The sequence below is a fragment of the Macrotis lagotis genome, chromosome 1 (assembly GCF_037893015.1).
Source record: "Macrotis lagotis isolate mMagLag1 chromosome 1, bilby.v1.9.chrom.fasta, whole genome shotgun sequence".
In the NCBI taxonomy this organism is placed as follows: domain Eukaryota; kingdom Metazoa; phylum Chordata; class Mammalia; order Peramelemorphia; family Peramelidae; genus Macrotis; species Macrotis lagotis.
In genome coordinates this window covers 620,929,501-620,942,317 of record NC_133658.1, presented here as the reverse complement: position 1 = coordinate 620,942,317, position 12,817 = coordinate 620,929,501, and the positions used below count along the sequence as shown (strand labels likewise).

Below are 12,817 nucleotides of genomic sequence, written 5' to 3'. Positions count from 1 at the left end.
ATCTGAGGTTAAACTTGAACTCAAGTCTTCATGACTCCAGGTCCAGGGCTCTGGACTTTAAAAGGGCTCTCCACTTTAAAAGATAGGAATTATCTGCTTTTTTTTTTTAACATGCAGACATGAAATTTATTAGTGTGATCATTTCTTTTTTTGAGATTAGCTATCCTTACCTTATCCACGCTGGATATCTAGCAGTCACTTATAGGCCAAATCCCAATAATATCATGCTTTCTCTGACTTGAGCTAGTTCACCCCTTCTCATGAAGCCCAGTGGCTGTTGAGACTCACCATAGTCCTGCTAGATTAATTTTAACATCTGACAGACCTCCCTTAACTCAGAATTCTCAAAGTCAAGAGATCTAGAGCCAATAGCCACCTTGGGGCAATTGCCTAGGTAGTATGTTTATTTTTACCCTGCCTAGGTAGTATGTTTATTTTTACCTTGTCTTAATCAAAATGTTTTAAGATAATTTGGTATGCTGTTACTACATTTTAAGGGAGCTATTAAAACCAGACACCAATGCCATTCTTAAAATAAACTCCTTTCCCTTCATCTCTCAGGAAGCAGGAAATAATCTGATATTCGTTGTTTACAATTCACGAGGTACTTTTACACTAGCAGAAGCAGGACATGAGCCATTCACAGAACTAGCCTGACACAGAGGGAGGGTGGGGTCAAGGCAAACTAACCTAAAGAAAGCTAGGGTCTTACTCCAGAGTCTTCCTCATGGACCATGCCATGGGAAAACCTGCTAGAGTAGGTAATGAGAATTTAGAGTGATTTGTGCCAACTGAATCCCATTAAACTCAGCCTACTTGGGTAGAGTTCAAGGTAAACAAGGTTTACAAGACAGACAAGACTGTATTCTACAGCCGATTCTACGGCACAAATTGATGTCCTGCTCTGATGACATCACACACCTGTTAGACAACTATAGATATGGTAATTCTGTTTAGTTTTTTTTTAATTTTTTGATATATTCTGTTTTCATCATGACACTTCCCAAACCCCCAAACATCCCCTAAACACAAAATGCAATTCCTGAAAGCAGTTAATTATAAAGGAAGGATGTATATTTTATCTTTGATAGACTGGTACTAATATGAAGGGTCATCTCTGAATAGTTTTGTTACCTCTGAAAGTTGACTTCACTATAGTCATTATGCACAGGACAATAATGTAAACTCTATTCCAAATACTTGCAGGGGGCTCAGAGTGATTCAACTGACACTTTGGTTAACATTTATTACATTACTTATTAAGTACAAGGTTCAAGAAGATTTTTTTTTTAAATTTGTCTCAGTCCATGAATTCAGACCTAATGCTAGCTAGCACATAACCTTCCTACCCTTTTAAGGGTAGACTTTGTCATTTTTTGTCTCTATATTTCCAGCATTTAGCATAATCTTACACAGAATAGGCAATGAATAAAGAATTAATAAATATTCATGTGGTCCTATGTGGTACTCTTGAGGGTTGTGACCCCAATCTTTCTTCTATCTTCTAGAGAGCTCAGGAAGGCAGCAGAGCATAAAAAGTGAGGGAATCACAAGCCCATCCAATCATAAAATTTAAAACTAGAAGGATATTAAAGATCAGCTAATTCAACCAGGATGCTTATGAACCTCACAAGAAGCTTAGACTTTTACTGTTTGGCCTGAAAGGCCAGAACTAGGAGAAATGGAAAAATGGATAGCTATTACAGACAAAGATATAGGCTCCATGTAAGAAAACAATTTCAACAGCAACAAATAATCTTCCTAATTATTTGTCCTTGAGTTGCTTTTTGGTTGTAACCAAATCTTTGTGATCCCATGTGTATTTTTCTTGATGGAGATAATGGAGTAGTTTGCCATTTCCCTCTCCAAATCATCTTATAGATGAGGAACTGAGGCAAACAAGGTTAAATGACTTGCCCAGGATCACACAGCTAGTCAGTATCTGCGGCCAGATTTGAACTTAGGAAAATGAGTCTTCCAGACTTTAGAGCCATCATTTTATCAAGTACATAGGTGCCTTTCTAACAGTTAGCCATCCAAAAGAGGAATATACTACTTTAGGAGGGAGTGGGCTCCCCCTTACCATGAGTAAAGTACTTTGAGTAAAATCTAAAAGACCTTGTCTGAGTATATCAAGATTCCTAGCCATAATCAGGTTAATGAGTGGACTCCAGTCCTTTCCATCTCAGAGTCTGCTTCTGTAAAGTATATCTCATTAAGGTAATACGCATAGGCCCTTTCTAGGTCTCAGTTTCCTCAGCTATAAAAGGTGAAGTTTTCTCTGAGTGAACTATCCCAATTATAGCTGAGTTCTGCAAGGCTTGACTTTCTGAAAAAAAATTATTTTAAAGTAAAGCAGGAATTCTTGATTCCCTTAATTAACAATTAAAAACTTCAAAATGAAGGCAACACAAGGAGTCACAGCAGTACAAAATGAAGGCAACACAAGGAGTCACAGCAGTACCAAGAACAAAATAAACAATTAAACATCAATCATAAATCTCATCCTTTGGGGTTCTAGTTTCCTGAGCATTCCACTTTAACATTCCCAGGAGAAATTAGCACTCTTGTCCTGGGTACTGAAGACAGTACCCAGGCCTTTCAAATGTTTACAATTTCTATTGCTAAGTATATAAGGAAACACTAGGAATGACATAAGGAGAATTTTTATAAACTAAGAAGTCGTTTCAGTTAGCCTCAGACCTTGCTTTGAATCCTTCTTAGTCCCCCATCTTTTGCTTGACTTTGTCCTACATAGATCGTGTTCTTGAATCACTCAAATCAATCTTGTTTTCAGTACAAAAAAAAGAGATCAAATTCTGATGTTACTTAATGAAGATTTGGATTTATTTGGTTGTGAGATGTCCCAGAAGCCTTCTAGAACTTGCTTTATCAGTTCTATTCAAGAAGAGGAATACCTCAGGTTCCCTTCCATCTAGACCTCACTAACACCCTCTAGCCTACAGAGAACTTGGAAACATCTATCTTACCTTTTATTCTCTGACTATGATCAAAGAGAAAATTCTATTTTCTTCTCCTTTCGTTTCCTGGAAAGGAAGGAGTTTATTTTATCTTTAAAGATCTTCCCCTCCCCAACACACACTATTACTATTATATATTTATTAATATTATTTAATTAATATTAATATTGATATTATTTAATAATATTACTACCCAGATAATAATGGATATATGGCAGCTATACAGAATATCACTAGAATTCTGAGCTTGAGCTTCAGGAACAGTTAAGTTGAAATCCAGTTTTGGACACTTACTAGCTATGTGACTCTTGGCTAGTCACTCATCCTCAATCAATTGCAGTTTTCTACATTTGTCAAAGAGCAGCACTTATCTCAAAGGGTCACTGTGAGCATCAAATTGCAGAATGTATATAAAGTGTTTTAGAAATAATACAATGTCATATAAATGTTAGCTTCAAATATTATCATCCTTTCCCTAGCCCAGATGTTTGCTCTAAATAATTCCGTGGTCTTATTGCTAAGTCATGTTTCATGTTCCTCACAATCCCAGGGGAGTTGTTTACTAGATCTAGTTTCACGGCTAAGACAAATTTCTTAACCATTCTATAAACAACAACAAAACATTCCTCTCACCCATCAGGGTAGGCTTATAATATAACAGCTTATAAATCTCTCTTGCACACACATCCCTATCCCCATTTGTGACCAATGGGATTTAAGGTAATGCAATTTCAATTGAAAAATTCCTGAAAATATTGAATAACAGTTGCTATTTAAAGATATCTTTTTTACAAAATAACCCTTTAGTTTATCTGTTGTAAAAAATTCTAATTTATACATCATTTTTTGATTTGAATGGAGAAGACACACAGAAGAAATTTGAAAAAAAGAATAACATTGAGAACCATATCAAATGATTCTTCCCTTTCATAATGAGATGGGAATGAAGAAGAAGCAGAAAACAGCTAGGAAAAATGCCTGTTGTGATAATGTCCAGAAAGGATCTTATGTGCCCGGAGACTATTATGGGAGCAATGAAGTCCTGGAACAAACCCAGAAACTACCGAAAATTAGACCCTGGCAATACCACTGATTAGGTTAGCATTTCAGTCATGAGCTACAACTGCTCCTAAGAGTTACAAAAATAGATGGAAAGAGGCACAGGATAATGAACTGGTCCGATTTGAAACTATTATGATGATCAGAAAACAGAAGTTAAATGAAGCTTCTCCAAGGGTAATACCAAATACAAGACAGGATATAGAGGAAAAAAATCAGGAAATATCAATATTCTACTTGCTGAAGATGTTTCCATAAAGATGGTGCTTGGTTACTAACATCAATAAACCACAAGAGCACAAAAAGTGAAATCAAGGTAAGAATTATTTCATTATATGACAGTATTAAAAGATAACAAAACTGGGAACAGATATTACTATCGATAGAGATTCATTCTGCTTACTTTTTGTCAGTGGAACCCTGAGCACAACATCTTGATTGGTAACTGTCAAGAAATAATTTAATTCCTAAACTAAAATTAGGTGAAATAAGAGCTGAAATTGAGGAGGGCCACTGAGATAGATGAGGGCAAATATATGAAATGTGAGGTCACTGAAAATATTCACATCACAAAAACTCCAGATATTCTGCCTAATAATGAAATAGATGATATAAAACAGTATCTGGGGGGTGGCTAGGTGGCACAGTGGATAAAGCACCGGCCCTGGAGTCAGGAGTGCCTGGGTTTAAATCCGGACTCAGACACTTAATAATTACCTAGCTGTGTGGCCTTGGGCAAGCCACTTAACCCCATTGCCTTGAAAAATCTAAAAAAAAAAAAAACCCCAAAACCAAAAACAGTATCTGTATCCAATAATTTAGAAGAAGAAATGGATGTACTTTTTAGGACCTGGATAACAGGAACACATATGGCAGCTTATTGTCCAAGTAAGAACCAAAGGAGAAAAAGTGGAGCAATCAAGGAATGCTCCTGATGTCAAGAATCAAATATCAACATGGCAGAAGTTGCTTGAAAAAGCTATTTGAGATGTGAGAAAACACAGTGGAAGATTACCATCAGTATTTAGAGCTGGTTCATGCAATACAAAACTTGAGCATATCCCCCAATTCAAAGCAACAAAAGAAAAATGGAAGACAATCTAGAAAATAAATGTGTAGTAGAAATTCTAGATTCCCTCAATTAGTAATTGAAAGCAAAATTCAAAAAGTTAAGATATAGAGTCAAGCAAGCAAATGTGAAAACATTTTTTTTTGTAATTCAGAATAAAAAATTTTATAGCAATCAAAAGAGAAAGAAAGAACAGGATGTGAGTGAGTGAGTGAGTGAGTGAGTGAGTGTGTGTGTGTGTGTGTGTGTGTTTAACTTGTTTCTATAGCTCAAAGTTGAATTAAAACAAAACAGAACCATCAGGTATGATCCATATGATGTGTCCCAAAAATTTTAGAGCAGGTCTAAGCTTTAATTGCTCAAGTTTAAGAGAAATTTCTTACATATGTTGTAAATAATAACACATTTCTCTCACCTATCAGGGAAATTTACTAAGTTTTAAGCTTATACTTAAGTTTAAAACTGCTGAAATATTTTTGGTATACCTCATATAATGAATAACAGGAGCAAAAAGAGTCTGACAAAAAGTCCCACGGGTGCAAAGGGCAATATTGATTTAAAAATTACTGAACAAGTCAACCAAAAAAACAAAAATCACCGAATATTTATGCTACCTTTCTTGATCCCTGCAAACTAGCAACTCAAGTCTACCTTAATGGATTATTCATATACAACAAATACATTAAATAAACTCAAGTACAGCAAGAACACTAAAACAAGCTCTTACTTTACTGGGGTTTACTTATGTATTTGTTAAGGCACTAAATCTTTTTTTTTTTTGCATGTAATGAACCCTTTAGCAGTCTAATGAAGCCTATACATCTTAGAATAATGCATAGGTTCATAAAGAAAACATTCTATTAAAATACAATTATCAAAATGTTTTTCAAAAAACCAAATCCATGGACCACAGATTAAGAACTTCTGTACTGTGATGTGAAGAATATCAAATTCTTACATTCATGGCCCTGCTCTTCCTTTTATAGGAAATCTCTCTAACAAGGGCAAGATAGCCTCAATTTTTTATGGTAATTTATGGAATATCTAGTGTTAGCTAAATGGGAAAAGTCATTTTATTTAAGTATATTATTTAATTTGGAAGTACCACCTATAAATTGAGCATGTCTTGAAGAGCAAATATGTTTTATTATAAACAAATTATTTGCTATGTACAGTAATGAAATTGATCTCTCAATGTATTTATACATTCTGTTCCCAAACCTTTTGGTTATTGAAGTTAATCTAGCAACTTTTAAATAAATTCATTTTTGTACTACAGGTTATCTTCTTATACAAAATATTATGTTATTACTTCCTGAAGAGGGAAGGAGCAGCTAAAAGTAAATAAAGTAAATTTAAAAAAAAAGAATATCAAATTCTTTCTCTTGAAATAAAGTTTTCCCATATTTAAAGCACAGAAACACACAAATATCAAGGGCAATGGAAGTAAAATGTGGCATTTTTCAGAGAAACAGTTCAAACAGTAAAATCATTCCTGGATCATAAAAAAGAGAAAGGAGCCCACATGTACAAACATATTTGTAGAAGTTTTTTTTGTGGTGGCAAAGAAAAGGAAATTGAGGGGATGCTCCTCAACTAGGGAAAGGCTGAACAAGTTGTGGTTTATGATTGTGATGGAATGCTATTGTGCTATAGGAAAAGCAGAATGATTCAGGAAAAACCTGGAAAAATTTACGTGCATTGATGCAAAGTAAAGCGAACATAACCAGGAGAACATTGTACACAGCAACAACAGCATTATGTTGTGCAATGATCAACCATGACTGACTTTGTTCTTTTTAGCAGTGCAATGATCTAAGACAAATCCAAAAGACTCATTATGGAAAATGTTATCCACAGCCAGAGAAAAACTGATAAAGTCTAAATGAAGATCAAAATATATAATTTTCACTTTCTTATCTCTTTTGTGTTTTTTCCTTTTTATTGTGATTCTTCTTTTATAATATTACTAAAGTGGAGATACATTCTACATGATGGCACACACCAAATCAAAACCTATATCAAATTGCTTCCCTTTTAGCGAGGAGATAAGGGAGAGAGGGAAGATATCTGGACTTCTAAATTTTATATAAAAATATTAAAAACTGTTTTACAGTAATTTGAAAAAGTGAAATATAATTTAAAAGAAAAAAAATAGATTCTTCCTAGATTTAAACCCATTATCAGGTTTTTCCTAAGCAGAATTATATGTACTTGTCACATTTAAGAGGGAATCATATCAAGACATCTTAATTATTACTTGATTTACATGTCTGATATCAAATTATATGATTTCATCAACAAACACCAATGATATGAAAAATGGCTTTCCTAACATACACCAAGGAAAGAAACTAAGAACTTTTAAGCATGTCTCTAAAGGCCAAATCAAAACAACTGAAGATGTATTTACAAATAATTTAGAAATCACCAGGCAAAGTTCATCAAGTTTAAAATTATGGAAAAAAGTTGTAGCCATATATATTAAAAAAACAAGAGAATCTTGAAATTAATACTCAATCATAAAACTCAAACAAATATTTAAAGTAAAGATTAGACCATACCAATCTTTTTTTTTTTTAATTTTTGGAGGCATTCAGGGTGAAGTAACTTGCCCAGAGTCACATTAGCTAATAAGTGCCTGAGACCAGAACTGAACTTAAATCCTCCAGACTCCAGGTCCAGTGTTCTATCCACTATATGAACTAGCTGTCCTCCATAACAACTTTAATGTATATCCTCGCAAATTAAAAAAAACACAGCACAGGTAAAAAGTATGCTAACTAAAAAAAAAAAATAACAAACTCATACAATATTATATTAACAAAACTCAAATCCCATCACTCTAAAGCAGCTAGAGGAAAATCAACACACCATCCAAAGGAAAAAAGGATAAATATTCTCAGAGCACATGATAAAGGTTTAATAACTTACAGAGAAACACCTTTATAACAGATGGTCATAATATCAAGAAACAAATACCCCTGAATTTGCTGAATCTAATTAAAAGCAGTTTACCTCCAGACAGAGACAATGAAGTAGCTAAAATTTTAAAGTAGAATCAAAAGGCCCTCCCTCCATAGGTGCCATATATCTAACAGGATGTCAAAGATGCCAAGGAATGAATGAGGCAAGCAAATTTATTCATGGAAATGGAGGGATTTGTGAACTCCATAAGAATAGGGTTATTTCTTCCTTTCTATTTGTTTTTCTAGCACACAATTCAGTACCTTGAACATAATAATTACTGTCTAATAAATGCTCATGAGAGAAATTCAGGAACAGGTTATTGACATCAAAAATTAAAGCTGGCATTTACTGAGCAATTCTGCTTACGAAAGAAAATGGTAAACAAAAAACCCTTTATAACACATAACTACACCATGCAAAAATTTAGCACCTACCAACTCCCTAGGAAGATGAGACCTGGTGGATAGAATTATGCCTCAGAAACTGACTTTCTCTTTTTAAATGTTAAGGGCATTTCTAATATAATATTGAATAATATTGGTGATTATTGGCATACTTGTTTTACTCTTGACCTTATCAGGAAAGTTCTAAGCTCCTTTCTGTTAACAAAGAATACTAGTTAATGATTTTAGATAGAAACTTCTGATAATTTTAAGGAAAAATCCATTTAATCTTATGCTTTCAAATGTTTTTAGTGATAGGAATGAGTAGTGTATTTTGTCAAAAGCTTTTTCAGCATCTATTGATATAAACATATGATTTTTGTTATTTATTATTAACATGTCAATTATTAATAGTTTTCCTCATGATAAACCATCTCTGTATACCTGGTATAAATCTTACTTGGTTACTATGTATAATTTTGATGATTTATTATTATGATTTCCTGGCTGGTATTTTATTCAGATTTTTTGCATTAATAAAATTAGTCTATAAATTTTCTTTCTCTGCTTTTGCTCTTCCTGAATTAGGTATGAAACCACATTTGTTTCATAAAAGGAGTTTGTTAAAACTCCTTCTTTGTCTTTATTTCAAATAACTTATTTAAAATGAGAAATAGTTGATATTATATACTTCTAAATCCATCTAGTCTTGATGCTTTTTTTTTTTTAGATTTTTCAAGGCAATGGGGTTAAGTGGCTTGCCCAAGGCCACATGGCTAGGTAATTATGTGTCTGAGGTCGGATTTGAACCCAGGTATTCCTGAGTCCAAGGCTGGTGCTCTATTCACTGTGCCACCTAGCTGCCCCTTGATGCTTTTTTCTTAAGAACTCATTTATGACCTGTTCAATTTCTTTTTCTAAACAGTTCTATTTAGATTATTTTCTTTTCTATTAATGTAGGCAATGAATATTCTTTGATTTCACCCAGTTGTTAAATTTATTGAAATATATTTGTTCATTTTTATAGAAGTTTTGAGGGGGATTAAATTTTTTATTACATTAACCAATAGCTTATCTATTCTTCTAGTTTTACTTATTAATTCAATAATTTTCTTGTTTCCAATTTTACTACTCTTAAACAGTCAGAAACTACTCTCTGTAGTCAGAGGAAAAAACTGTCTGAATGCAAAGCCTACTTTGTGCAATTTTAAATTATTTTATTTTTTTCTTTCTTATGGTTTTTTCCTCTTAATTCTAATTCTTTCACAATGACTCATATGAAAATGTATTAATTTTACTAATCTTATCTTTAACTTTTAGCATTTTCAATTTGGTATTTAATTGGGGATTTTTAATTTGTTCTTTTCCTAGTTTTTTCATTGTTTACCTAAATCATTGGTCTGCTCTTTCTATATTTTACCAATATAAGCATTTAGAAATGTAATTTTTCCTCTAGTTGCTGCTTTTCCTGAATCTCATAGGTTTTGAGGAAACTGACTTTCATAAATTCCCACAGAAAAATACAAATGAAAATTCAACAAATAAAATGCACTGAAATTAAACTTATTACAGATAAACTTCTCCACAATTGTCGCAACACAGGATAACATTTTTAGTCAAAGTTGCCAACCAATTTTTATAATCTCCAAACTATGTAAAACAAAACCTTTCAAAACATAAGGATCAAGCTGAATAAATAAAAACCTTACAGGAATTGGGATGAGGCACACCCGATCCCCACTGTACTGTTCATTAAACAAATGCCCTGAAGATAATTTCAGTAAGCCTGTGAAGATAGCTTTCCATCTCAATACTGTGATTGGAATTTAAAAATTCAATTATTTTGTCCACCAGTGAATAGTCTATAAAATATTAAATGCTAAAGAATAAGAGCAGAATATTGCTGTGCTCTAAGACCATATCTATCTGAATGTCATCAAAAAAGATCAAAAGATAAAAAAAACAATATTTTGACATTCAATTCAAATGAAAACAATAAGCAATAAAGAGAAAACTAGGTATCACTTCAAAACTAAAAAAATTTTCACTTCAAAAGTAAAAAAAAAGAAATGACTACATCTAGAGGTATATATAATTTTTCTTTAAAGGAACCTAAAGATTTCCCTGTCACTCATCAAGGCTAGGTCATAAGTAATGATTGCTAAAAGAAAAGGAAACCTGGGAGAGTATTACAGGTCAGCAGATATTTCTATCTCTGCTTGCACTGGAAGCTTGGCAAAGAAAGTGATCATATGAATGTCAAGCAAAAGGATATGGAACAATAGCACAACAAATCTACTGAGAAGAACATGATTCTTCCAAAAACTAAATCTGTCAACATGCTGCTAAATAGCAGCCTCTGGGGAAAATTACCAAGTGTGTGGGGTTGATTTTTGCACTCTAAGCTATTGCTGGCTGACAATACTATAGATGATCTCTTGCTATAAAGTTCTAGCATTCAAAATCTCCACACATTTACACACAAAAATCACAAAATGTCAAGAGCCAGAAAGGTCAATAGCAACAACTCATATTTATATAGTGCTTTGAAGTTTACCACATTTTTCTCAGAACAACCCTCAATGTACTTTATTCCCTTTCTAATGGTACAGAAAACTGAAGGTCAAAAAAGGTTAATTTACTTTATACCAGTCTAAATCTCCTTTTTTTTTAAATGAGGAAACCAGGGTCCTATCACATAAAATAACTTACCCCCAGATCACAAAACCATTAATAAGAGAACCCAAATCTCACCCTGGATATTCATTACAATACTTTTTCCATTAGACAGTGGTATCAATCTCAAAAATCAATCCTATCTATTTCTTTGTCATGGATGAAGACCTCGGGCACCAGACTCATCCAAGAATCAAGTGTATACACAAATATGGAAGGTGATTTGGGGGTATTTATCATATATAAGGATTTTCTACAACTACATATTGACTTAGTCTTAAAATGTAATGCTATTAATGTTTTGTTGCATTTTTATTTATTTTGTTAAATATTTTAAAATTAATTTTGAATCTGTCTGAAGTATCACCAGTCACATATGACCTCAGAATATATTTGACATCTTCACCTAAGAGCATTCACTTAATTGAAAAAGTCCTGTCCTTGAAATGATCTTTGCAGTTACCCTGTCTTCTAAAATCAAAATCACCATGAAATCTCAATCAGGGTAATCAACTGTCCTTCCCTTCATTCAAGTGCAGCATACTCACTCTCTTCTAAACAAGTTTGCAGAAGCTTTCAGAGTCCCCACACAACTTCACTCATGCCATTTGCTAAGTGACATTTATCGTGATTCTGATGTGAGCCATAAGAACCTTATTTAATGGAGGCTTATCCATTTGGGTTTGACCACCAGAATAAACCAGCAAAGCAAAATGAAAATGGCAAAAGACGGCAAGATATATTATCAAAATGACTGGGGTCAGAGGAAAAGAATGAAGTTTGCTAGCAATGAGATGAGGAATATTTCAGGGATTTTTTTCCCAATTGTTTAGCAAGCATCTATGGCATTATGCTAAGTGTTTTAATAAATATTATCTCATTTGATCCTAATAACAATCCTGGGAGGTAGATACTATTATTATTCCCATTTACAGTTGAGGAAACTGAAGGAGGCAGAGACTGAATGACATACCCAGGGTCACAGAAGTGAGATCTGAATTCAGATCTCCCTGATTCAAGGTCCGAAGCCCTATCCCACTGTTTCACCCAACCACCAGATAAAAAGAAACTCTCTTTCTAACAGTCCTGTGAAGTTAGAGACCAACCTCTTCAGTTTAAGTCTCTCACACATCAAGGAGGCAGGAGCTGAGCCAACTAGGAAATGAATAGGTCTCTAGTAAATATCTGGTGATCAAATCTCCAGGACCTTGAGTAAACCTCACTGAAGGCAAGTTTCCCCAAAGATAGCAGAGAATGATAGAAACCCCAAAGTCACCCTTCATATTTGTGCATACACTTGATTCTTTGATGAGCCTGGTACCTGAGACCTTTATCCATGACAAAGAAATAGAAGGAATGAAGCACCAGATCTCTGGGCACTGATAATTTGAAAGAACTATGTTGCATTCTAAGACAGTTTGGTTAAGTAGGGCAGAACAGCGGCAAATTCTAGGTTGAGGAAGCCTCCAAATCCAGACCCTAAAAGGAGCCAAAGCTAGAGTCCCACTCAGCAATGAAGAAAGTAGAAAGAAGAGCCAGTTCATGGTCACAGGTTGTTGTTTGTGCTCAGTTCTTAAAAGTCACAATGACTTTGGGAATGTGATACCATGACTTGCAAGTGAGTGGGATTTAAATAAGGCACTCAATGCAGTCAGCAGCCTCACTCTCTCCTCTGGAGC

The 12,817-nt window shown here is 33.9% G+C and overlaps 1 protein-coding gene and 1 long non-coding RNA gene across 5 annotated transcripts in view; one reads left to right on the top strand and one right to left on the bottom strand.

Annotated features, from left to right (window-relative positions):
* The window catches only part of MGAT5 (alpha-1,6-mannosylglycoprotein 6-beta-N-acetylglucosaminyltransferase), a 419,199-nt gene that overhangs the window by 282,195 nt on the left and 124,187 nt on the right, over positions 1-12,817 (bottom strand). The window contains exon 1 of one of the 4 annotated variants that reach the window (XM_074215046.1): positions 171-10,502. The exons of the other annotated variants lie outside the window; for them this stretch is intronic. The gene's annotated coding sequence lies outside the window, so the exon portion shown is untranslated. Of the gene's footprint in view, positions 1-170; positions 10,503-12,817 lie in introns of those variants that run through there. 4 annotated transcript variants of the gene reach the window in all.
* Positions 4,057-12,817, top strand: part of LOC141507420 (uncharacterized) — a 26,656-nt gene continuing 17,895 nt past the window's right edge. Inside the window, exon 1 of the long non-coding RNA XR_012474133.1 lies at positions 4,057-4,356. This is a non-coding gene — a long non-coding RNA (uncharacterized LOC141507420). The remainder of the gene's footprint in view (positions 4,357-12,817) is intronic.